Below are 25,737 nucleotides of genomic sequence, written 5' to 3'. Positions count from 1 at the left end.
ATAGGTACTGTACAGACAAATCATTCCCATACTAGAGTTTACAATCCAGACAGACAAGACAGAATGACGACTTATCCCCCGATGGGGCACTTGAGTTGAAGAGAGATTTAGTGGCTTACCCAAGGAATGGGTGGCAGAGGTGCAAATTAGACTCAAATCTTCAGTAGCCACGTTCAGTGTCTTAACTACGAGACTATCCCTTTCTCTCCCAGGGCACTTCCCCTAAAGAAGATTGACACTTCAGAGGTGGATCTTTTAGCATTTGATTTAGCATGTCTAGCGTAGACCTGTAAATTGAATGCTGAGGGCAGCCCCTGCTGGCGTCCGGTACTCCTCCTTCCACGAGGAGTAAGAGAAGTCGGCAGGAGCAAACAATTGCTTCCATCAGCCTCCTGCTGTGTGGATGCTGCCACGGCTCAGCTTAAGTTAATCCGATTCCCGCTACTCATTTTGCGTAGCTGCAGTTGCATACCTTAAGCTGACCTGCCTGGTCTAGTATAGACCAGACCTGAGAGAGAAGAAACGTCGCCTCTTAACTAGAAGTAACTAATAGAGTCAGTGTTCTTATCACTTCTCCAGGAGCTGTTCTACTTTGTGTAAATTAAATATTCATTGGACCAGAGAGGAGAAAGCCAGAAAGAGACACTGACTCTATAGCCTGGTGGGGTGGGTCAGGAGATAGGATGCCTAGGTTTAAGTCCTTGCTGCACATCTGATAGGGCAGAGACTTTTTTCTGCACCAGAATAAAACCAAAACTTTGAAATCTTGAAACGTTTCATGAAACAAAAACTACTTCCGGCTCAGCCCTCATGGGAACCCCAACCATTCCCTGTCTCCCCTTTGGGCTGCAGTTTTCATTGCAATCAGATGGCACAGACTGGCATGCGGTGTGTTTGCTAACCTGTCTATGCATGTAAAGGGGTTCTCAATACCATTGTCCCCCCTCACTGTCAATGGTGAATGGTGCTTTAACTGTGTTGGTTTAAAGAGACAGCTGTAAGTGGGCATCGATTTTAAACTCCTCGCTACGTTCCCCTCTTTGCCCCAAGACAATGCCCACATTTGAGTTATATTGAAATAACCCCCCATATTTCGAAATAAGCAGTGGAGCGTCCACACTTCCAAGCCTGAATTTCGAAATAATAGGCTGTTTATTGCAAAATCTGTACTCCTGCTTTCCTCGGGAAATAACACTTATTTCAAAATTGTTATTTCAAAATAGCATTAGTGTGGATGCTCCACTGCTACTATTTCGAAATAGCTACCCCCCAGAGTCATTCAAAGTAATTACTCCCCAGTACTTCCTGGGGCTACATCTACACTACAGGGTTTTTCAGCAAAAACAGTCGTTTTTGCGCAAAAACCTGCGGCACGTCCCCACCTCAAGTGTGTTTTTGCGCAAGTAAATTTACAGAAAATCAAAAGAACACAGGGGGGTTTGCAGTGTAGGTATTCCTCTTTCTATGAGGCATAATTCCTTTTTGCGCAAGAGCTCCTGCGCAAAAAGGTGTGTGTGGACGGGCAACAGGGGTGTTTTGCCCAAAAAGAGCCAATAAAAAAAGCAAGGTGCTCTGGTGGCTATTCTGTAAATAGCAATCAGAGCTTTCTTTCAAGAGAGCGTCCATGCAGTCTGGACACTCTCTTGCGCAAAAGCGCATCGCTTTTGCAGTGTGGACGCACTCCTGCGGAAGACATTTTTGCGGAAGTTCTCTTCTTCAAAAAGCTTCTTGCGCAATAAGCCTGCAGTGTAGATCTAGCTTAAGACAAGGTAGCACATCCACAATAACAGAGCCTGCCTCAGACTAATTTTGAGGCTCTTCCATAGTGGGGACAGGCCATTTCAATTTTGTTATTTTGGGAGTAGTTATTTCCAATTTAGTTATTTTGAAATAATTTCCTAGTGTAGACATGCCCAGGGAGAATAATGAGTCTGCTCTATAGCCTGAGCTGAGAGCCAGCTGGCTTTTAGTTCATGAGGTAGAGACTCATGCATTAAGAGCTGGAGCTCCCAAGTCCAATTCTGCCCCCCAGAATCCTGCGTTCCAGCTGCATTTGACACACACTGGGAAGAAGTCATTTTGAGTTGACTTGCGGCATGTTTACTTTACATGTCTGCTTTGGCCTTCTGGTCAAACAAATATTTGTTTTTACAAAAAATCAAGTTTACAAAGTTCAAGTGACTCCTACTCTCTCTCTCTCATCAATGAGAAAGAGTTTTCTTTGCAGCAGGCCAGTCACACAGGGCTTCTAATAATTTGTATTATGATGGAGAGCGTAGTGACAGGATGAGTTGTCCCTGCACAGCGATCCCTCTTCAGCTGCGGTCTCAAGGGTGGGCTCTTTCAAAAGGAGAAAGCTTGGCCCAGTGTTCTGACACGTCACACGACGCCCCTGAGAACTAGCTCTTGTCACTAATCTGTGGGTCTAGAATGGGAGCGCTAGGAAGACACAACGCGAAAAGATTTGTTAAGGGAAGTTTTTAATACTTTTGGCCTCTCTCGGCCCTGCAAAGTCAGCACCGCTACAGGAAAGGGAAACAGGTTCTATGGTGGCTTATGCATCAAGCATCACACTGTTAACCAAAGCCCCAGTGATCTACATACACAGAACTCATAGCGGGGACAGAAGCCTGAGGTCCAAAAGCAAAGGAAAATTCATCCCATGGTAGCAGCTGTGTAACCCAACTGGAAAGAGCTTGGCTACACAGGGGTTATGGAGGACACGTCCCAGCCTGTAGAATCTGGGAGCACAGGCCGGAGAGACTCCAGCTTGACTTTCAGACCCCACAAATATGGGTTACAGAGTATAACATGCTAGCAGAACAGCCAGACCCATGGGGAAAAGCCTTCCCATACAAGGAGAAGTCTGACAAGTGCCAGTCCTGTCAGTCACAGCTCCTGGCCCAAGATGTTCATCACCTAAACAGATGGACCAAAAACCCCACCCAGAGCAAACTGGACAGGGATAGGTTCTGCCTTAGAATCATAGAATACTAGGACTGGAAGGGACCTCGAGAGGTCATCGAGTCCAGTCCCCTGCCCTCATGGCAGGATCAAATACTGTCTAGACCATCCCTGATAGACATTTCATAGAATCATAGAATCATAGAATAATAGGACTGGAAGGGACCTCAAGAGGTCATCGAGTCCAGCCCCCCACCCTCAAGGCAGGACCAAGCTCCACCTACACAATCCCTGACAGATATCTATCTAACCTGTTCTTAAATATCTCCAGAGAGGGAGATTCCACCACCTCCCTTGGCAATTTATTCCAATATTTGACCACCCTGACAGTTAAGAATTTTTTCCTAATGTCCAATCTAAACCTCCCCTGCTGCACTTTAAGCCCATTACTCCTTGTCCTGTCCTCAGAAACCAAGAGGAACAAATTTTCTCCTTCCTCCTTGTGACACCCTTTTAGATATTTGAAAACCGCTATCATGTCCCCCCTTAATCTTCTTTTTTCCAAACTAAACAAGCCCAGTTCATGAAGCCTGGCTTCATAGGTCAACCTACTCTTTAACCTACTCTTAAATATCTCCAGAGATGGGGATTCCACAACCTCCCTGGGCAATTTATTCCAGTGTTTGACCACCCTGACAGTTAGGAACTTTTTCCTAATGTCCAACCTAAACCTCCCTTGCTGCAGTTTAAGCCCATTGCTTCTTGTCCTATCCTCAGAGGCCAAGATGAACAAGTTTTCTCCCTCCTCCTTATGACACCCTTTTAGATATCTGAAAACTGCTATCATGTCCCCCCTCAATCTTCTCTTTTCTAAACTAAACAAACCCAATTCCTTCAGCCTTCCCTCATAGGTCATGTTCTCTAGATTTTTAGTCATTCTCGTTGCTCTTCTCTGGACCCTCTCCAATTTCTCCACATCTTCAAATGTGGTGCCCAGAACTGGACACAATACTCCAATTGAGGCCTAACCAGCGCAGAGTAGAGCAGAAGAATGACTTCTCGTGTCTTGCTCACAACACATCCCAGAATCATGTTTGCTTTCTTTGCAACAGCATCACACTGCTGACTCGTGTTTAACTTGTGGTCCACTATAACCCCTAGATCCCTTTCTGCCGTACTCCTTCCTAGACCGTCGCTTCCCATTCTATATGTGTGAAACTGATTGTTCCTTCCTAAGTGGAGGTTTGGTGGTTTTCTGCATTGGAGTGTGAGTGGCCAGGCAAGGCTTGAGGGTTTGAGAGATTCATAAAACAAAGGAGTGTTGACAAGGGCAAGCTCCTGATGTACAGAGACAGAGGGAGTTCTAGACATAAGGGCACCGTAGCTGGAAGCACTCAGCAGAGAAAGGTTTTACTTGTGACTGCCACTGAGCGGCTGTGTGATTTTGGGCACATCCCCTCACCCTTCCGCTTCTCCTTCCATCGTCTGTCTTGTCCACTTAGACTCTTAATTCTTCAGGGCACAGACTGTCTGTTACCTTGTGTTTGTACCGCATCAAGCACAATGGGGAATCTCTGTTGGAGCCTATGGATGCTATAACCATTGTTTGGGTTTATTTAAAAATACAGCAAAGGGCAAAAATTGGTGCCTCTAATTAGTGAGCAGAGAGCGGGCAGCATTTTTGCTATATCGTAAGGTGCATCTACACTGCACCGTTATTTCGGAATAACTAGTGTTATTCCAAAATAACAATGTGAGCATCTACACAGCAATTCCGTTATTTTGAAATAATATTGAAATAATGGGTGGCTTATTCCGACTTCTGTAAACCTCATTCCATGAGGAATAACTCCTGGGACTCTAAATTGAGATAATACATCCACATTAGGGGAGCCTGTCTCAGACTAATTTTGAGGTTTCCCTGTAGTGATATCTTCCAGAATAGCTTATTCCGAAATAAGCGTGCAGTGTAGACATACCCTTAGATAAAGCGTGTGTGTGTGTGCGCGTGTGTGCGTGCGTGCATGCGTTGTAAAACTCAAAATGCTTATCACCCACACTGGGGGATGGTGAAGTTAGAGGAACTGGGAAAACAGCAACACAATGTTATACGAATACCCAGCTTTTTGACTCTTCAGGGCCCAAAAGAGGCTGATTAGCAAACAAACATGGATGGGAGCAAAAAGAAAAGTCTGGCATTCAGGCTTTCGTCTCTTTCTTTATTGGGGAAACAAAACAAAACAAAACAAAAGCTAAAGATGTCCGCCTCCTTCAGAGATCTACACTACAGCCTGCACTCAGCCAAATGCTTAAGTGTGAAGGTATGTCCTGAGGAGAGTTCATGTCCCAGCATGCAATGCTCCATTTAGATCCCAAGTAGATAGCCAAGGTAGAGGAGTGCATGCTGGGACTTGTAGTGCACACTGAAAAAAATATGCAAATTTCAGGCACTGGGTCTCAAACCACTGGGTACTCCCCAGCTGAGATGCAGTATTGAGTGTGACCACGTCTTCACGGCCTGGGTATCCACGTAGCACTGAGCAATAGCCCCAGAGCTCTGTCCCAGCATGCACTAGGCTCAACAGAACATAGGTGGTGAGTTCTCTGTGCTTCTTTCACCTTCACAGGATTTTGGAGCAACTGGGGTGGGTGGGTGGGGTGGACTGCCCCTTTTTATCCTCCCTGGTGCCCCTGGAAGACTCTCGGGGCAGCGTCTCCATAGTCGACCCAGTGCCAGGGCAGCTGCCTGTACACATTGGACTGCCATACCTGCGTGTGCCCCACCCACACCCACAGCAAAGGGGACAGTGCAAGACCTAATGAGGCAACCTGCAGCATGGCAGGATTTCCCGGATGAATCTACTGGACCGAGCAGCGGTGTGTTCTCTGCCACGGCCCCTGAAGCCCTGATCCTGCAGTCGTGAGCACCAGGGTCCCAGAGAAGGGAGGAGGGGAAGATATCACTCTCCCTTTCTGCACCCCAAAGGGGAACCGTGCCAGAGCACAGGCTACCCTGTACACAAAAGTGGAGCATGGGAACCTAGGAACTGCCAGATTGACGCAGATCCATAGTCCATCGAGTGCAGTGTCTTATCTGCATCTAAGACCAATACCAGCCACTTCGGAGGAAGGTGTAAGCACCCCACAGGATAATCTGCCCCCCCTCCCCACGTTCAGTCTCACCTAGTTAGAGGCTACATCAGGAACTTCTAGGGGCAAGTCCCAAAGATCAGAGAGTGGGCAGCCCCTTGGGAAGAAGTCAGCACCTCCCATCATGGGGGCAAAGGCGTTAAATGCAACCCACGTGACACTCGAGCTCCAACACTAGGACAGCGAGGCAGGTTAAGCGCCTCCTCAAAACCCAGCGTCTTTCCATGGGAAAAAACCAAACAAGCGCCTCCCTGTCCAAGGAAGGAGAGTGGGGAGTAGAAAGCAACAAAGTCACAGCAGGGGGTGAGGGACTGGCCTGAGCATCTGCAGCAGAGGACCGGGTGGGTGCCAAGCCAAAGCAAAGAGAAACACCAACGTCACACCGGAGACTGAACTCACTTCGCCAGCTGCGACAGGGACCCAGACCTAATGCAGACCCTGACTCAGCCTGACGGGGATTGCAAACCCTGTCAGGAATCCCTGCCCCACCTCAATTGGATCATTCCCTGGGATAAACACAGCAAATCAGATATCCTCCCTTTGTGAACCATACTCCATAGGTGTGTGGGTTACAACCCGCTCCCACTTTTGGCATGAAGAAGGGGAAAACTGGTGACATCACCTGCTCTAGCCTAGCACAACGGTCCCATCCAAGCACAGAGATTTGGGAAGATCTGCTGTGAGATTCGGGCCCCCCGGGGGCTGATCTCCTGCCAGAACCTTCACTGATATGACGGCTGCACTGGGCCAAGACAGACCCCTATGGGTTCTGGACAAGGTAGGTGCCAAGTGTGTGTCAGCCTATTTCTGCCAGCCTGAGACCCCCTTCCCCTGGTCTTGCTGGGCCAGGCTCACAAGCCTCTTGAAGCCAAGCACACAGACAGGGTCACATGCAGCTGCAAAATCACAGAATCACAGAACATTAGAACTGGAAGGGACCTCAAGTGGTCATCAAATCCAGTTCCCCGCCCTCAGGGCAGGACCAAACACCATCTAAATCATCCCTGATATACACCTATCCAACCTGCTCTTAAATATCTCCACTGATGGAGATTCTACAACCTTTCCAGCTAATTTATTCCAGTGTTTAACCACCCTGAGAGGTAGGAAGTTTTTCCTAATGTCCAACCTAAACCTCCCTTGCTGCAATTTAAGCCCATCGCTTCTTGTCCTGTCCTCAGAGGCCAAGGAGAACAATTTCCCCCCCTCCTCCCTGTCACACCTTTTTTGATACCTGAAAACCGCTGTCATGTCTCCTCCTTTCCAAACTAAACAAGCCCAATTCCTTCAGCCTTGTCTCATAGCTCACATTCTCTAGACCTTTAATCATTTTGTTGCTCTTCTCTCAACCTTCTCCAATTTCTCCACATCTTTCTTGAAATGTGGGGCCCAGATCTGCACACAATACTCCAACTGAGGCCTAATCAGCGCAGAGTAGAGTGGAAGAATGACTTCTCGTGTTTTTCTCACAACACTCCTGTTAATGCATCCCAGGATCATGGTTGCTTTTTTTGCAACAGTGTCACACTATTGACTCATATTTAGCTTGTGGTCCACTATGACCCCTAGATCCCTTTCTGCAGGACTCCTTCCTAGACAGTCGCTTCTCATTCTGTATGTGTGAAACGGATTGTTCCTTCCCAAGTGCAGTACTTTGCATTTGTCCTTATTAAACTTCATCCTGTTTACCTCAGACCATTTCTCCAGTTTGTCCAGATCATTTTGAATTTTGACCCTGTCCTCCAGGGCACTTGCAACCCCTCCCAGCTTGGTCTCACCTGCAGACTTAATAAGTGTCTTTTCTATACCATCGTCTGAACTGCTGATGAATGAGACAAACACAAATCTGCTCTGGGAAGGCTGCACTTCAGGGCTACGTCTACACTGCACCTCTCTAATGCAAAAGTCTATGCAAATGAAGTGTGGATTAGCATATTGCCACACTTCATTTGCATAATTAATTAGGGGCCATTTTTGTGCAAGAGCTGTTCTTCTTTTTTCAGGAAGAACGACTCTTGTGCAAGAGGGGGTTTTGGCGCAAACAGGAGCCGTGTACACAGCTCCTTTTTGTGCAAAAGCCTCTTGTACAAAAACAGCCCCCAATTAATTATGCAAATGAAACATGGCAATATGCTAATCCGTGCTTCATTTGCATAGGCTTTTGCGCAAGAGGGGTACAGTGTAGACATAACCAAAGGACTTGCCAGTAAGGTTCCCTGTAAACTGAGCGTTTGGGTGGCTGCCCAAGAGAGATTCAGGTGCCATCCAGCTGATTAGCAGAGTGCCCACAGCCACTAGCATGTGTTTATATATGTGGTGCACATCTGCACATGCTTTGGTGCACATAACAAAATTTATTCCTCACATAGATGTAAACTATAGAGGGCATTGCTTGCCAGGTGTCCTACCCTGTCACACTAAGATCAAAGGACAAGTCTGAACTTAGGATATGAATGAGACCCTATCCTCAAACATAGATGTTGGGGATTTAAGCACCTCTGGCAGCCAAACTGTGTTCAGATTAGAGTCGGGTCTCATGTGGTGATGACACAGCGTTTAAACAGAGTTATCCAGCAAGTTTTCTTCGGGGGGAGGGGAGAGTGGAGCCTGCCTGTGCCCACTTCTGCTAGGAGACCCCGGCAGTATGGCTTTAGTAGTTAATGAAACCCAGAATTAATCTGGCAGTGCATTCTGCTGTTTACTTTTGCTCTACTCATGCACCGCTATTCATTTCCTGGGACACAGGAGGCCGTGGATGGATGCTGACTAGGCAGGCTCCCAGCAACAGAGTCGCTGCGCAGCAATTCAGCACCAAGTACAGCTACACAATCCCTTTAATCTCAGCTAAACATTTTCCTGGCTTCTTTTAATAAACCCTGATTACCATGGACAGAGGCTTTTCTTTGGAAACTTGCATAGAGCCAGAACTCATACAAGGACATTGTCAACAACTCCCCCAACAAAGACCGGCTTCTAACTTCATCTAAATCCTCTCTCCCTGAACTTGCAAGCGGTTTGTTGTTGGATGGAAATTGAAGGCTGTTCTCTCGGGAGGGGGGGGGGGGGGGACGGAGGAAATCCCACTTTACCACATCTTTACTCTTGAGCTTGTGTAAAAAACAACAACACATCCCAGCAAAACTGCAGCTTGCTCTAAACAGAGAGCTTAATTTCTGCAGTGGGTTACTCCCAAGGCATTTGAAGCATCAACTATGCACCATGATGTGCACAGATCTCAAAGGCCACTCAATTTGGTTTCTTGGACAGTGCCCATCGTCTCTGTATCTGACCACTTCCCGGAGTGCATCACCATCCTTTGATGCAATTACTGTTGGTCATGGGTGCTTCTTTCCTTCTCCGCGGGGCGGAAATTGTGTGCACACTTTATTGGGAGTGGTCCTTTATGAACAATGCCCTCTGGGTTTCTATACAGGCCATCCTCGCTCTATGTCCAAGATACGTTCCAAAAAACTTGGACTTCTAGCGAAGCAACTTAAAGAGGGGAATTTTTTTCCCGTGGCTGACTTCCATTTGCACAAACTGTTGTGGGTTTGTGTGTGTGTGTCTTATAACACATCAATTCCTACAAGCGTCAACAACTTTAGTATGGAACGGATGTATACAAGGGCGATTTATAGCGGGGATGCTCTGTACACCGAAGGCAGGTCTAAGCAGTCCACTTCATGCTGAGAAGGAAAAGCTGTCAGGTTTAGAGTAGTCCTGCGATTGGTAGGGGCATTGATCCAGAGACTACAGCACAAAAATGCAATGCCTATGGTGTCATACCTTTAAAAAAGGAAACTAGAGAAGGATGGTTTCATGGTTCAGGCCCTCACTCACAACTGGGACATGCTAGATTCATTTCCTAGCTTTGCTACATACTTCCTGTACAGCCCTGGTCAAGTCACTTATTACTCTACGTCCCGGGGTATGGTGAGGACAGATGCTTTGAAGACTGTCAGCTGCTCAGAAATCATACAACTGGTGAACTGCGCAGGTACAGAAGAGAAACAGAACAGCCTTGCTCCACCAGAGTAAGCTGGTGGAGACTAAACCATGGATAACCTTGGTGGGTTGTTCTCAGTACCTTTTAGGAAAACAAGACCAGCTGCAGAGATAAGGGACAGTCTGGTGGTTAGAGGACAGACTGGCAAGCTGCAGTCTACTCCAGGATCTGCTACTGATTCACTATGAGCCCTTTAGCATGTCACCTCCCATCTCTGGGCCTCCCTTCCACGAATGGCAATATAGTCACCCACAGTAACGTATAAAGCTAAGAGGCATCACTAGTTAGAGTGCATCCACACTGCACCCATACCTCAAAATAAGCTATTTTGAGTGTATTGTGAAATAGAGCGCTATTCCGAAACATCCCTTAACCCTCTTGGCTCAAGGTTTACAGGCACGTCGGAATAGTGAGCCCATTATTTCAAAAAGCTATTTCAAAATAACGGGCTTGTTTAAAGGGTGTGGAATAGCTATTTTGGGATACTGGAAGTATCCTGAAATAGCCCCACTATCTAGACGTATCCTTGAGGTGCACTTGACAAATTGCATATCTTATTTTGAATCTATTTCGAAATAGCTTATTTTGAAAGTTGGTGTGTCGACGCAGCACCAAATTTTGAAATAATGCGCTTTTACATTTAAATGAAGCGGCGATTATTTAAATCTCCGCTTCATTTTCCTATGCTGGGTAGCCTAATCTACATGCCTCTGTCACCAAAGGCATGTAGTCTAGACATACCCTAACAGTCTGTGTGGACCCTGCTGCCACACACCACAAGTTCTCTAGAGCAATGGTTCTCAACCTTTTCTTATAAAGTACCCCTTTTTCAAAAAAAAATAAAAATAAAAAATTGTAAGTACTATCAGTCCCTAATTTTCACACCAATTTTTTTTCTACTATTGCAACACATTTGTTTAAACAACTTAATCATAGCCGGGCAGGTGATTAAATTTTGGGGTGTAAAAAGTACAAAAATAATAAAGCGCTGTAAAATGTAAAACAAAAATTTAGTTTTCTCCCAATTTCAGTCGTGCTGGTTGAGAAACACTGCGCTGGAGGACTTTGCTCTGCCCCTCTTTGAAACTGGAATCAATCCAAGTGTGCTAGTGAGCTTTCAGCCCGCTGCCACATGGGCGGTCGGTACCCGGCAGCGTTCCCATCTCAGCTGAAGAGGTTCAGATACGTAGCCTTACCGAGGTTGGACCAGCTCTTCTAGACACCCCTGGCCTCCCAGCCGTGTCAAGGAATCAGAACATGAGGCTCCAACTCAGGAAACCTACGGCTTCTCTGTGACTCAGCCGGCAGCTCTTTTCATGCTGGCTCGGGTTGTGAGACAAGGTGGCTGTTGCAGTCGAGTGCCGGTGAGCGGAAGCTTCTCCCCTTCTTTGTAATTTTAGTAAGATCAGGAAGTCACGAGTTTCTAGCAGAAGTCCCTACTGGTGTCATCAGCCAGTGAGCCCAGCCCTACCACGTACAAACCCCGTTTCGGCTGCCTGCCTGAAATCCCAGCAGAGAGAAACCACGTCAGTTTGCAACCAAGTTAGTAGGCCCGTAACCACAGAGACTTTGTGGTCACTCCATGCAGCCACAAGGGGAACTCAGATCAGATGCTCAATTAAACAAGTCCCTGGGGTCTGAGCTATGGGAGAATCCGCACCAACGGTGGCAGCCCTGGGGAAGATTGCTTGCAACAAAATCAAGGGCGCTTCCCGGTCTTCAAGGTCGCAGGTTTCACAGCAGATTCGAAAGGCAGAGCAGGTGAGACCAGAGGGGTCTGATCTCCTATCCAAATCCCACGTGGTTGACAAAGCTGCTTCTGTGCTCAGCACCACTGTCCACCCCTGTGCCCTGATTTCCCCAGCCATGCAGTGGGGCTAGTGCAGGGGTGGCCAACCTGCAGCTCGCGAGCCACATGCAGCTCTTCACCACAGAAAGTGCAGCTCACAAAGCATCCCCAGCCGCCCCTGCGCCTTTACAAAGGGACCCCTGTGCTCACCGGGTACAAGGGAGCTGTCCAGCATGGCGAAGCAAAATGGCACCAGCCGACAGGAGTCTGATGTGGCCAAAAAGCCAAATGGGAGATTTCATTTAAAGGGACAGTATTCTTTTCTTTTTTTTTTTTTTTGCTTGACAACTTTTTCCTCCTCGGCTCTTTGCACTATGTCCACCACTATTTTGGCTCTTTGATCATTAGGACCAAGGACCGGTAGGATCCAGTGCACCAGCATGGCAAGGAAGAGGGGGCTATTAAGCACTGGAATAACAGGGAGGAGGAAAAGATCACCCATAGTACAACTACCCAGTCCATTCTTACCACTGTTCAGTACAAAGGCTCCAACTGAAGTCAGGATCCCAATAGGGCATGGACTGTTTCTCCCTATATATCCATCCAGTTCCTAACAAACAGCCATATTAGGTTAGACCAAAGGTCCATCTACCCCAGTATCCTGTTTTCCAACAGTAGCCAGTACCAGGTACCCCAAAGACAATGAACAGAACAAGTAACCATCAAGTGATCCATCAAGTAATCATCCAGTGATCCTTTCACTCATTCCCATTATGACAAAACACCAAGAACTTACTGTGTGAAACAGACAACAGGTGGGAGAAAGGAGGCATTATTATGCCCATTTTACAGATAGGAACCAAGGGAGAGCGAGAGAGATACTAAGTGACTTGACTAAGGGAACACAGGGAAGCCTGTGGCAAATGTGAAACTTAAAACTTCTGAGTCCTGGACCTCTGCATTAACTTCAAGACCAAATCCCCACTGAGTCCAAACTGGGTTTCCAATTACAGAAGAACATAGGATCAGCCATAATGGGTCAGACCAAAAATCCATCTAGCCCAGTATCCTGTCTGCTGACAGTGGCCAATGCCAGATGCCCCAGAGGGAGGAAACACTAACAGGGAATCATCACGTGATCCCTCTCCTGACATCCATTTCCAGACAAACAGAGATTAGGGATACCATTCCTACCCATCCTGGCTAATAGCCATAGAATCATAGAATACTAGGACTGGAAGGGACCTCGAGAGGTCATCGAGTCCAGTCCCCTGCTCCCATGGCAGGACCAAATACTGTCTAGACCATCCCTGATAGACATTTATCTAACCTACTTTTAAATATCACCAGAGATGGGGATTCTACAACCTCTCTGGGCAATTTATTCCAGTGTTTAACTACCCTGACAGTTAGGAACTTTTTCCTAATGTCCAATCTAACCTCCATCAATCTATCTAGCTCTTTTTTGAAAGCTGTTAAAGTCCTAGTCTTCACAACAGCCTCTGGCAAGGAGTTCCACAGGTTGACTGTGCGCTGGATGAAGAAAAATTATGCCTGAAACCTCAGTATTTGGGCATTGGTGATCTGACAGGACCAATGGCCTAATCTAATAGCACAGATTCACTGGCCCCATGTTCCTTTATGAGGCAAAAGAACCATGGAAGCAAGACTAGTGTGTTATAAAGAATGGGTGGTTGAATCATCCCAAATTTTCACCCAGAACTTGAACTCAGCATACAAAGACTGCCATTAAAGAGTCAAAATTCTCCTCTTCTGAATGTAGGGGAATTCCAAGGATGTTGGTAAAGGCTGACTTTTTTAAAGGTGGCTACTACATCTGAGATTAGAAAAAGTTTAACCTTTCTTTGTGCTTGTTTTATTTTCACAACATTGCCTAGTTCTGACCAGGATCAGGAAACAGAATGCACACGTGTTGCCAGATCAGCTGTTGTGTGATATGTCTAACTTCACTGGAAGCAAAGTAAACTTTGTGTAAGTCACACATATGCTTATTTTTGTCACCTGGCCTTCTCTGTCTGGCCCTTCACCCACTTTGTCCATCTCATCCACCTGACGCAACATTCAGACTGTACACTCTTTGGAGAAGAGGCTGTCATTTTTTTGTGTGTACAGCAAATTGGCCCTCATCTGAGACCTGGGGCTGAAGTCCCAGAAAGCAGGACTTCAAAGGCCAGCGCAATCAAGAGACAGCAAATTTTGAGGACCTTTCCTAAAGATGTGTTCGATAAAAAGCCTCTCCGCAGATTTTCTCTTGCACTGGGTTTTGTCACCATTAACCGCAACGTCAGTTCAGGTGTCACCCACGACGGAAGAGAAATGAAGTGAGTAACATGTCATGGAGAGTGCTGTACTTTTGTGGGCAGACGCTTCCTACGGGGAAGCAAATTCTAAGCCAGGCAGTGGTAAAGGGTGATTGACTCTAAGTGGTCTTCCAATAGCCATAATAAGCCCATTTGGGCAGCTCAAGGATTCAACTGTTTCCCTCTATTCAGAGGGATTTAGGGGCAGAAGGCTGATGTGGCTTGATACGTTAAATGCCTAACTACGCTATTTTTATCCCCGTTTCACAGCAGGGGGTGGGATGGGGAGGAAGGCACAGAGGTTACAGGACATGGCCAGTGTAGCAGCTAGGTCCCCCCAAACAGATGGCTAGAATCTTATTAAAAGCTCCCTGCTCCCACAAACCGTGAAGACATCAAACCAAAGACAAAGAACAAACCCACCTACAGCACAGTCCGAATGCCAAGGGGAGGTATTTCTTACTGGCCAGGAGAGTGCTTGAACTGTTACAAACCTTGGCACCAATGTCTCAGAATACCAATGGAATAGCCATTGGGGATGACGGTAGGATTAAATACAGACAAGAGACAAACACATGCTATACTGATACAGAGGCGCTTATGAGAGAGATTCCAGATCAATACTGTGTGTGTGATCAATTTACATATTATGGGCACATATATACTGCATAGTTACTGTATAATAGAGAGCATCTAACTATGTATTTCTGCCCAGATAGATGCAATTGATGTGAACACTGTGATGCAGGAGGTTTCTGGTGTGTTATAAGTGGCACAAGTAACAAACTTAGCATTTAAGGCTGCCTAACATTTTTCAATATTAGACTCTGTTTTTAGTTGTGCATAACTTTGCCACATTTTTACCATTCAGGCTGAAATTTTCCAGCTTGGGGGGGTCTGCCTCTGGAGCTGACTTTCTGTGGGGCGAGGGGAAAGCTTTACTGAACCCAGTTCTGCCATTTCAGGGGTCAAAAATAGAAGACAATGCAGCAGTTGCCTGATACTCTTTAAAAAGGTTTCTCTGAGACTCTCTAGCACCTCCAGGCTTTGGAGCTAGGACCGAGATTTAGCAGAGGCAAAAGCGTGCAGGGTGGGATTAGCAGCGCTAACCTTTCTTTGAGTGTTTGATGCCGGAACTTAAATGTGCACACAACCATCTATAGATCCTGTATGCATCATGTAACTCACGCACCTACTGTGGTTCACTATTCCATGCAGTGGTGCCTACACCACAGCAACAGCTAAGAACAAGAGACCTCAACAGCATGCACTGAGTGGCACCTGGCTTTTAGCTCAAAGGGTAGCGGCTGCTATACTAAGCTCCACAGGTTCTAAGTTCAAATCCACCTAGTCACGGCTACACATAAACCACCCTTCCCAGCATAATTTGTAAGAACAATGCCCATCCTCCTTCCCGCCTCTGTTCAAACCCAACTTTTCCTGCAATGCCTACAAGAAATTGCCAATTCAGACTAGCCAAAGATTGGACAAAATGGGATGGCTGATATTTGGGGAGAGGGTTATATTTGGAAACCCCATATAGAATCAGGTTGTGCAGAGCTGGACACATTTGTACGTGTCATTGTTAGCCTCGCTCCCCATTGTTAGTTATTTATGCTTCCTTCTTGTGTTGTGTGTGGTTTTAGTCGATAAGTTCTAGCCTCTTCTTAGGGGGGTGTGCAGCACACAGCAAAATGGAGCGCTGAGCCGGAGGGCACATATGGACTCGGCCCCAATTAAAATAACACGGTTGCTTATAGAAACTTTTTAAAACCCGAGCGGTCCTGCAGCACCTTCGTCTCACTTGTGTTTTAAGTTTGGGCAAGTTACAGACCGACACGGCTACCCCTCTGAGACGACTGCTCGTGTTGCAGGAGGGAGGCTCCAGCTGACAACGCCTCTTGCTAAGCCGGGTACAGAGAGTGAGACAGGGCCCCTGCTGCCCAAATCAAACACTCTAAAAAGGACGGAGGAAAAGTGACTTCTCCACGGTGCACCAGCAGCTTGTGGCCAAGTGGGGGCATGTCTCCTGCTTGCCAGCACAACGCCCCTCCACACGACTCCTCTGCCCACTGTGCAGACGACCTGCACGCTTTCTCTACACGCAGCGCTCCTGCCTCTGCAGTTCCACATACTGTAATCTCTTCCAGGAACGTTTTATCAAGACGCTCATCCTGGTGGCTCCCGCAGTTATACGTTCACACCGAAACCTACCCCGCCCAGCCCACAGCTACTTTGCCATCGCCAGCGGAACAGGCGCATGACACCGTCGAGAGCCATTGTAGAGAGAGCTTTAAAGAGTTCCCTGCTCACTGCCTTCAGTTTAGGCTCTGAATACAAGCGTCCTAGGCCTCCGGGCGGGAAAAGGTGCCAAGAGCCCTGGGGGGGCACACTGCATCTCCCCCAGAGTTGCTTTTTCCAACTGTTCTGCCACCAAAGCTTTTGTGGATTTAAATGTGCCCTTCCGCACACATGCATGTATTTAAATAAGTCCTGTGGTCAGGACTGCCTCCGCAATGCCACACAGGAGACAGCTAAACACATCTGGAGAGAGTGGAGTCTCTCTCCTTTCATAAACACCCTCTCCCGCGAGCGCCTCAGACACCAACAGGTGCAGCGGGAGCTCAGAGCTTGTCGGGATCTGGCCCTTTGTTTGCACATGCAGTCGGTTGATGCTATCGACAGTCATTCTAGAGCAGCCACAAGGGTGAGTTAACTGCTTAGCTCAGGGTTGGGCAATAATTTTCACTGAGGGGGGGCACTTCATGAAGTTTGGTACATGGTCGTGGGCTGGGTCCAGGAGCTCTGGAAAGGGAGGGGCCTTGGCAAGAGGGGTGGGGCTATGGGGGGACCAAAGAGAGTGTGTGATTGTGAAAGAGAGACACTGTGTGGGAGAGAGACAGACTTTGTGACACACTCGGGGTGTGTGCAGCAGTGTGGCACAGACTGAGAGTGTGTGACAGTGACACAGAGAGTGTGTGTGCTGGCTGCTGCTGGGTAAGTTTCTGAGAGAAGCCACGTGCTGTCTCTAAGGGAAATCTGTCCTGCTCAGTTGTCTCCCTCCTCCCCTGCTCTGCACTCCTCTGAGTCACTTACCATCCACATTTCAGACTAGAGCAGCTCCGCTGACTGTCTCCCTCCCTCTCCCTGACCCCTGCTCTGCAGAGATGGGGCACAGGGACTGGGGCATACCCTGACTTCAGCACGCCACACTCCCCTGCACCCCACTACCTGCTCTGCACAGCTAGTAAGAGACTCCTGAGAGCAGCTTAGCTGCAGGATAGAGCAAGGAGGGGGAAGGGGCAGCTGAACACATGCTGCCAGCTGTAAGTCTCCACTAATCAGCTGGACGGGCCAGAGAGAAATGCTTGGTGGGCCAGATCCGGCCCCCAGGCCTGACGTTGCCCTCTGCTGGCTTCGCTGCTCCGAGTTAGTGAAGATCTATAGCTGTGAGGGATAAGCTTTTCTCAGCAGGAGGGTAAAACACAGACAAACCCAAAACCAGGACCGCTAATCCGAGCCCCAGCAGATTTCAGGTGAAAGGGAGGGTTCTGGGCATGAATCTCAGGAGCCGAGACAGCTAATGATTTCAGATCTAGGTCAGAACAAAGTTGCTTCTTTTCCGCTTCTGGAGCAACCAAAATATCCCCACCAAACACACGGGCTCCAGATCCAAGCACCCTCTCTGGTTTACCCACAGCCTTCAGGGCAGCTGTGCACAAAGCAAGGGGCATTTCCAAGTGGAGGACAGCTGTGTCCGCTCGCCTGTAGAATCGGGGTCCAGGAACAATGTGTTTAGGGGAGGTGCTGAGAGTCATTGAACCAAACTGGAAACCTCGGATATGATGGAAACCACTTTAAGCCAGGGGGTGCCACAGCCCGGCCCTAGCACCCCTAGTTCCAGCGACCTATGCCTGTGCAGCATTGTTCCTTGCAGTATACTTAGTGCAGAATTATTCTCTCATCACTTCTGCCTCTCCCTCCCTCCCTTTGTAGACAGGTCATCACCTACCTCACAGGGTTGCAGGATTCTGTAGCTACTCCTTGGAAAGTGCTTTGAACATGCCAAAGGTTGTATAATTGCCAAATGCTGTAACGAGCCAGCGAGTGAGTGAGTGTGTGTGTGTGTGTGTGTGTGTGTGTGTGTGTGTGTGTGTGTGTACACACAAACACGTGGACCACTGCCCTCTGTGGGAGGCAATCAGAACTGATTAACCTTTCATCATAAGCCCCCTACTGCGGACAGGGATTCTCCGTTAGCTCACGCCACAGGGCGCCTTTGTTTAGGGCCAGGAGGGTTCCACTCCGGCTCCTGCCATTGCTGTGAAGTTCCAAGGAGCCAGGATAGGCGGCTTAGTGACAGCTGCGGAGTCTTAGGTGGCCGTGGATGGATTAGAGTATTATCCGGCAACCAGCAGGACCGGGGAGACATCTGAAAGCTGCTCTGCAGTTTGCCCTAGTACCAGAAGTTAACCCCTACCCGACTCATGTGTAGATGGCATGTTCCTGCAGGCAGGGCGGCTTATTTGAATACCCCACGGGCTGGACCTGTGCTGTGATGCCGGGCAGCGGGGGCTGCCTCACAGCAAACATTTCCCCAGAAGTGCTGCTTCCTTGCTAGGTGGGTTTTTTTTAAAGTAACTTCATCAGCAAAACAAATGCAAAGCTAGAAACAGAACCATCATGTCCTCTGAAGGGCAACACTGGGCCCAGCTATCCTGCAAAACCATAAAATACCTGGGGGCAAGAGTTTCTCGGCAGTCTGATGGGTGAGCAGTAAGAGGACAATTCTCCATTGGTGCATAGTGTTGATCATCCTGCCTCGGCCCTCGCCCCTACCAGGCAAGCCCCTTCAGCTAGAAAAGTTCTCTTATTGGGTAGGGAAAATTCCCTCTCTTCCTGGCTCCAAGAAAGAAGGTAACACTCCCCTGGGATGACCTGAGTAGAAGAGCAAATGCCAATGGAGCGGAAAACTAGGACATCAGATTGGAGAATCTCTACGAAGGAATAAAGCCTTCTTCTTCCCCGGACAAGGGGAAAAAAACAGCACGGCGGAAAGAAATAAAAGGCAGCAGTGACCAAGGAATTTCGGGTACCTCCGCTTGCGGCACTTGAAAGGGGCTTGCTTCACAGGCAGCACTGAGCGCCCGTCCTCTGAAACTCAGGGCCCTAAAAGGGGTCTCCCGTGAAGCCTCCAAAATGATGAGCTGCTTTTGAAAAATCTAGGGCGACCGCTCTTGCGGGGCAGGATTCGCAATGGGTGCCATGTTGGTGAACACTGGTGATAAGAACAGTGGAAAGGAAAGCAGAGGGGATAGAGCAGTGCTTCCCAAACTTTTCAGCATCACGCCCCCTTTTTGATTTTTGAAAACCCCTCACGCCCTGCCCCCCAGCAGCAAAACTTGTTGAGCAAAAAAAAGGAACTAAGCAGGGCAGCAAAACTTTGTTGGTGGGGGGCTGGGTTGCCTCGCACCCCCCCTGGAATTTCTTCATGCCCCCCAGTTTGGGAACCCATGGGATAGAGATAGAGGATGTGTGTATGTTAACACAAAGGCTATAGGCTCGTACAGCGCCTAGTACAAGTTCAATTGGCACTTTAGAGCAAGGTCACCAGTGTTTCCTGTAAGCTAAGCATTTGGGTGGCCAGCCAGGAGACAGTGAAATGCCACCCAACTGATTAGCCGAGCACCCAGCCAGCAGCATATGTTTCTACTGGTGGTGCACATCTGCCTTGGTGCATGTAACAAAATTCATTCCACATGCAGAAGGAAAAAAATTAGAGGGAACATTGGCCACAACACAACTAATGAACAGGCACAGGCCTAGATACTAGGTCTATCTTTGCACCACAGCTGAGAGGTGCAATTCCTGGCACGATAGACACATGCTAGTTCTGCTTGAGCTAGAGCCGAAAATAGCAGCGTGGGCTGGGTGGCATGAGCTAACATTCCCCCCCCCCCCCCCAGTACAACCCTGCCCAACCCCCTGTGTACATAAGGGTCAGCGAGCCCCTGCTGCTGCCACGGCCATTCTGCTAGTTTTCAGCATTAAATAGAGTAGAGTTGGTGCATGTCCGTCTGCCTGTGCGGGGAATTAAACCTCCCAGTGGCTGGGCAGACACCCCTAAGCACCAGTACAAGCAGAGTGACTGACATTAACCCTTTGTTCACTGGAGAGCAGATTCAGGGCTGTGAGATGACTGCTTGGGGCTTTTAGAAAGGTCAGAGCCAGGGCCATAGAGCTGGGTTGAACCCCAGGTGAGAGATCTCTGTTCCTCGCTACAGGCCTTCTCCGCTGAGGTAAACCCGCTGCTGACTGCCTGCGTCCTTGCCCTCAGCTCACCTATCTCCCAGCCATTTTACAAGAGTTCCTACACCGCCGGAATCCAAGAGGATGACTTTGCATAAAAAAGAACCATTTCTCTCTAATCCTGGAAGTCCAAATGCAGCCAAGTGGGTGGCACAGAGGTTGGGAGATCGCGAATAGGACCCTTAGTCTATTCCCTCCAGCAGTAGCTAGGCTACAGAAGACCGATGAGAAACCCAAGAATGAACCAAACAGCTTGAGGAGACAAGCTTTGAGCACAAGGCAACACACACTACGGCTTCAAATGTGCTCTCTCTTAACAGGAGTGGGTGGATTTTTCCGTGGTAAGCACAGTTGCAATAACCTTCGTGCGTTCGCCATCACCACGACCAGGCCCTGAGCAGAGGCTAGTGATGGCTAGCACAGTAAAACACCCACTACCACCGCACAGGAGAGAAAAGACAGAGGCACACAAAACAGGGTCGGGGACATTTTGTCTGTTGTAATACGGAACCTGTGGAGGAAACCTCATTCCAAAAGAAAGGGGGATGGGAAGGAAGCACCGAATAAAACTGCGATTTGGAAAAGCTTTTTATCCCAGCGTTCAAGTGCCTTCATTTCTAAGGAACCTCATCTTTGTGGCCACGTTGCTTCTGAATCCCCGTGCAAGTGAAAAACCACGTGGTTCTCACTCACGTTCAGCGCCTGGAGCAGGGCAGAATGCAGCATCTAGCTTTGAGAACAGTTCAAAACTTAGGCTGATATAATTCCTGTGTTCAGGAGAGTGAAAACTCCCCCCGTCCCCTGAGTAACTATGCTTCCTAACTCCTGGCATAGACTCAGCTAGACTGAGGGAAGAATTCTTCCATCGGCCTAGCTACTATCAATTGGAGAGGTGGGGTTACTACAGAAAACCGCTTCCATCGCTGTAGTCTATGCTGACAACACGGAGTTACCGTTGTGTTGCTTTGGCACCATGGGGCTGCCCCTCTCGTTCCGGTGGGAGGGGAGTGGGTGGGACCTAACCTAAACCCATCCACAAGCCAGGTAGGGCAGGGAAAATAAACTGCATGAGGCACAGGCCTGGCAATTACTTCACCTGTCTAGAGCAAATTGGAAGAAACAGAGGAAGATGAATGTGTCACAACCTAGCTCAACACAATAAACCGCTGCCCCTAATGTAGGGGAAAACAGGATTTTCCTAAGACACAAGGGTCTGTGAGGGAGAGAGGGAGGAGACTGAGGGTAGTGTGACTCTCCCTACTTGTTCCCCCCCATACCCCCTCCATGACACCCCTGATATGGAGGTCCCATGAACGCCAGCATCCCCTTCTATGTGACAGAGCTGCGAATGAATGACGGAGTTGGGGTAGACACTGAGAAAGGTGTGAAATGAAGAGCTAGGATCCCTTCCCCAAAGTGAGAGTTAGGAAATGTTATCCTAAATTATAAAAAAAAAATTGAGACCAAAACAGATATAGCTCTATGCCTAATATAACCCCCCCCCCCCCCCCCCCCCCCACACACACACACACTTTAATTCACCCCGCAAGATGAATCAAAGGCTGAGGGCTGGCTGGTGTCAGCCATGGAGATGTGCCAATGACAGCAATTCTTGACAGCCCTTAATAACACCACTTACAGAATCGGGTGCGGGAGGGGGGAGACATATGATTCTATTAGAGGCTGATTCTTAATCAATCTCAGCATCCATGCCAAACTGTGTTACAATCAAGCGCTGATGGCTACATAATTGCAGCCCACGCTTGGACGTGTTATTCTAACAGCCGACAGAGGGCACAACAGGGAAAGCAAAGTAGGCTAGCTATATTGGGGAGGCCCCATCTCTTACGGGGTATTTGGGATATCAGGAATGGCTGGTTTCTGGATGTGATAGGCTTCAGAGAACAGTTTAAAGGGGTGTAAAAACATCACACACAGGGCTGATTTCTTATGCGCCTTCTTCTTTCTCTTGTGTCTCTATTTCTAACTCCTCCTTTGTATTACAACTGGTCCAGGAGGCAGTCGCCTATCAGGCAGCTGGGAATAGGGAGGAAACACACCTAGTGCCATAGCAGGGAGTCGGCGCTCCTAGATCCTATTCCTGGTTCTGCAATAGACTTCAGATGTGACCCTGAGCAAGCTACTTCATGCGGCGTGCCTCTGTTTCCCCACCTCGCACAATAATCCCTACCCACTCCTGAGAATGCTAGGCTTACTGAATAGGAATAGAGTGTTGCAAGCACTGCACATGAAAGGTGCTATAGAAATGCCGTGTATTCTGATTATTTACCAACAACAAAGAAAGTACCTATTTCAAATGCCACCACCTGGAGAGGCTGAAAAATCATGCATGCAAAGTACGGAGACTGTGTGCCAAAGAGGAAATGGAAATTGACTTGATAGATGCTTCCCCCTTCTAATGGATAATACTTACCTAATTATGCCCGCTTGCTATTTCCTTTTCCTGATCTTTTTAAGACTAAAGTCTCTATGCATAATTTCTCAAAGTTATTTTCCTCCAGATTCCTTCCCAATGAGCCATTGGCCTAGCGAAATGAAGCTAAGGAGACAATTCTGTTATGGTGGAGGGGTGGGAGAGAGTAGATTTGGTTTGTGACAGTCATTCCTTGCACTTTTCCTTCTGCTGCATGAATTCGTTTCCCTCCTCCCTCACCACCACTTTCCAGTCAAGGTTGCTCCGAGTCTCTTCTTGTCTCCACGTTGACTAGATGTTATGAAAATGTTATGACACTGCCCCTAACGTAATAAAGCTCCCCTCCAAGTTGTTGCAACACAGGGGGCTGAGAGAAGCCACCTGGACTAAGGTGAGACCCTGCTGGAATTGGTAAGTGAATGCAGAGTTTGGGACAAGCCGCCTGTAGCAGTCAAGATATAAGAATATGGCAGGACACAGCCTTACGGTCAGCGGTGGTCTGGAGAAGCCCTTTCAAGAGGACACGGCCTTGATTGGTAGGACCCGAACTATGACCTACATCTTTATTAAATCAGGTAGCAAGATTCATATAATTCTTTAGACGGCTTTTCTTCAAGCAAACATGGTCACCCCAGGAGACTGGGATGACAAGGAACTCTGCTGCCTCAAACCACAGCGATGCAGACCAGCGCTCGTGAGCAAACCCGTAGCAAACAAACCAGTCCGCCTGCAGTGTCGTATTTTGGGAAACAGCAAAATAAAAACAAGCCCACTCACGAGCAGCCCTATTAAAAACCCAGTCAGAGTGTCAGTGAAAGAGGAACGCTTGGGCCACCGCCCAGAGAGATTCAAATGCAGCCCAGCTGATTGGCAGAATGCCTACAGCATGTGTTTATATTGGTGGTGCACATATGTGCCTGTCTCTGTGCACCTAACAAAATTTATTCCACATACAGATGGAAATAAATTTGAAGTAATATTGATTGATCTGAGCTCTCGGGAACAGCTCTAGAACAACACACATTCAGGTTTTCATTTTGCTGAAAGGAGGAGGACTGAGTTTGGAGTCAATTTTGCAAAAATGCAGAGAACAGCCTGGGGCCAAAGTGAACTCAGGATAAATGAGCATTGGCACAGAATCTAGGGGGCCTGGCTACAGAATTTTGAACCCTCCGAACATGGTGCTGAAAAGATCCCCCACCCTGCTGTTGTGGGCAGCCCCATCAGATTTCTGGAGCTCCATTTCAAGCCTGCTTCAGTTGTTTGCTCCCACTCTGCCGACAGGGAGGTTGTTCCAGCACCTCCCTCCTCAGATGGTTAGAAACCTTTTTATAATTGCCAAGCTAAATATTTTCATGGCCTATGTATACCCATCTGTTGTTGAGCCAACACTGCCCTTTTGCCAACATTGTTTATGGCCCTTCTGTATGTAGAGAGAGCAATCAGACCCCCCCGCTCAGCCTTCACTTGGCTAGGCTAAATAATCCAAGCTTTTAGGGACAGTCCCCGATCACCCTGATAGCCCTTGTTCCACACCTGTTCCCAGCTGAACAGAGTCCGCCACATACCGCCTGGCACTTGCACACAAAGCAACCCACAGAGAGCCACAAACTTGGGCGCACCACTCGATTCTCTCAAGCAGCTTGACAACGCCACGCAAGCACGCACCCTGCCCAGGTGAGCCCAGGGTAATAAGCTAACCTGACACAGCCAGGGAAGGGCAGCCCTACAATAATAAACCAACATGTGCCTGGGAGATGGAGAAAAGGCAGTCTCTCCAAGGAAACCCAGGCTACTCTTAATCACACAAGACGGTATATATATATATATATATATATATATACACCCAATATAGTCATCAAACATACCTGTCCACTCTCCTTTGTATATGTGCTGTCCTCCCTGCATATAACCAGTGCTGTCCTACAACCACACTCAACTATCTTTCCCATATGCACACAGGGTACAACTCTGCTTTGGGATGAACTCAAACTGCCACCGAGGCAGGAGACCACAGCCAAAGGGCCTTTCCAAAGGACGCTCTGTGCCTTTGGGTGAGGGCTGAGAAACACCTGCTCCCTTTAATATCAGTGAGACATGAGGGGTCTCAGCACCTCTCGGGATCAGGCCCTGGGTCAGCGAGAGTTCTCAGCAAAACATCAGAATCCTCGGACTCAAGGCACCACGGGGTGGGTTTGAATACAGCACCCCCGCTCCCAGAATTCAGTGGGGTTCCAGCACTGGCACCCCACTGAATTCTGGGAAGGGAGAGGTTGCTGGGGCGGGACAGGGTTTTGACTCCAGAACAAAGGGAGTCCATTTCCTCCCCCCAAACTCAGAGGCTGCTGAAACCTCCTAAGGACCTTGATCTTGCCAATTTTTCATCAGTTAAATGGAGAGCTCATGAAAACAGTCCAAGCTCTAGCCTCCAATCTAAATCCCGCCTCCTCGAATCAGAGCCAGAGCCCTAGAAATACAAAATCAAAGGCATGAAATTTGCCTGACGAAACAGCAACAGTAATGATGCCTGGAAAACTAAGTGCCTATTTCCCGCCATATGTTGCTCGTTGACTGATTTGAGAGACAGGCTTACATGGACATTCAGACACACACACTCACACTAGTCCTTTATGAGATACTTTCATCCCCAGCCCGGCTGGAAAGAAATCCGAGCTGTTCCAGGCAGGTGAAGTGACTGTTACCGTGTCACTAGGAGACACGAGCGCAGACAGCATGGCCACAGTAGATATCACATGTCTGATCCCACTCCAAGCCATGCAGGTTGTGTCCGCTTCAGCCCTACCGTCGCTGACGCTTTTTGGGT

At 48.2% G+C, this 25,737-nt stretch overlaps 1 protein-coding gene across 5 annotated transcripts in view; it reads right to left on the bottom strand.

Annotated features, from left to right (window-relative positions):
- The window catches only part of PLXNA4 (plexin A4), a 684,657-nt gene that overhangs the window by 642,662 nt on the left and 16,258 nt on the right, over positions 1-25,737 (bottom strand). Inside the window, exon 1 of one of the 5 annotated variants that reach the window (XM_075925694.1) lies at positions 120-140. The exons of the other annotated variants lie outside the window; for them this stretch is intronic. The gene's annotated coding sequence lies outside the window, so the exon portion shown is untranslated. Of the gene's footprint in view, positions 1-119; positions 141-25,737 lie in introns of those variants that run through there. 5 annotated transcript variants of the gene reach the window in all.

This window comes from Pelodiscus sinensis, chromosome 1 (assembly GCF_049634645.1).
Source record: "Pelodiscus sinensis isolate JC-2024 chromosome 1, ASM4963464v1, whole genome shotgun sequence".
NCBI lineage: Eukaryota > Metazoa > Chordata > Testudines > Trionychidae > Pelodiscus > Pelodiscus sinensis.
This window is presented reverse-complemented; position numbering and strand designations above follow the sequence as displayed.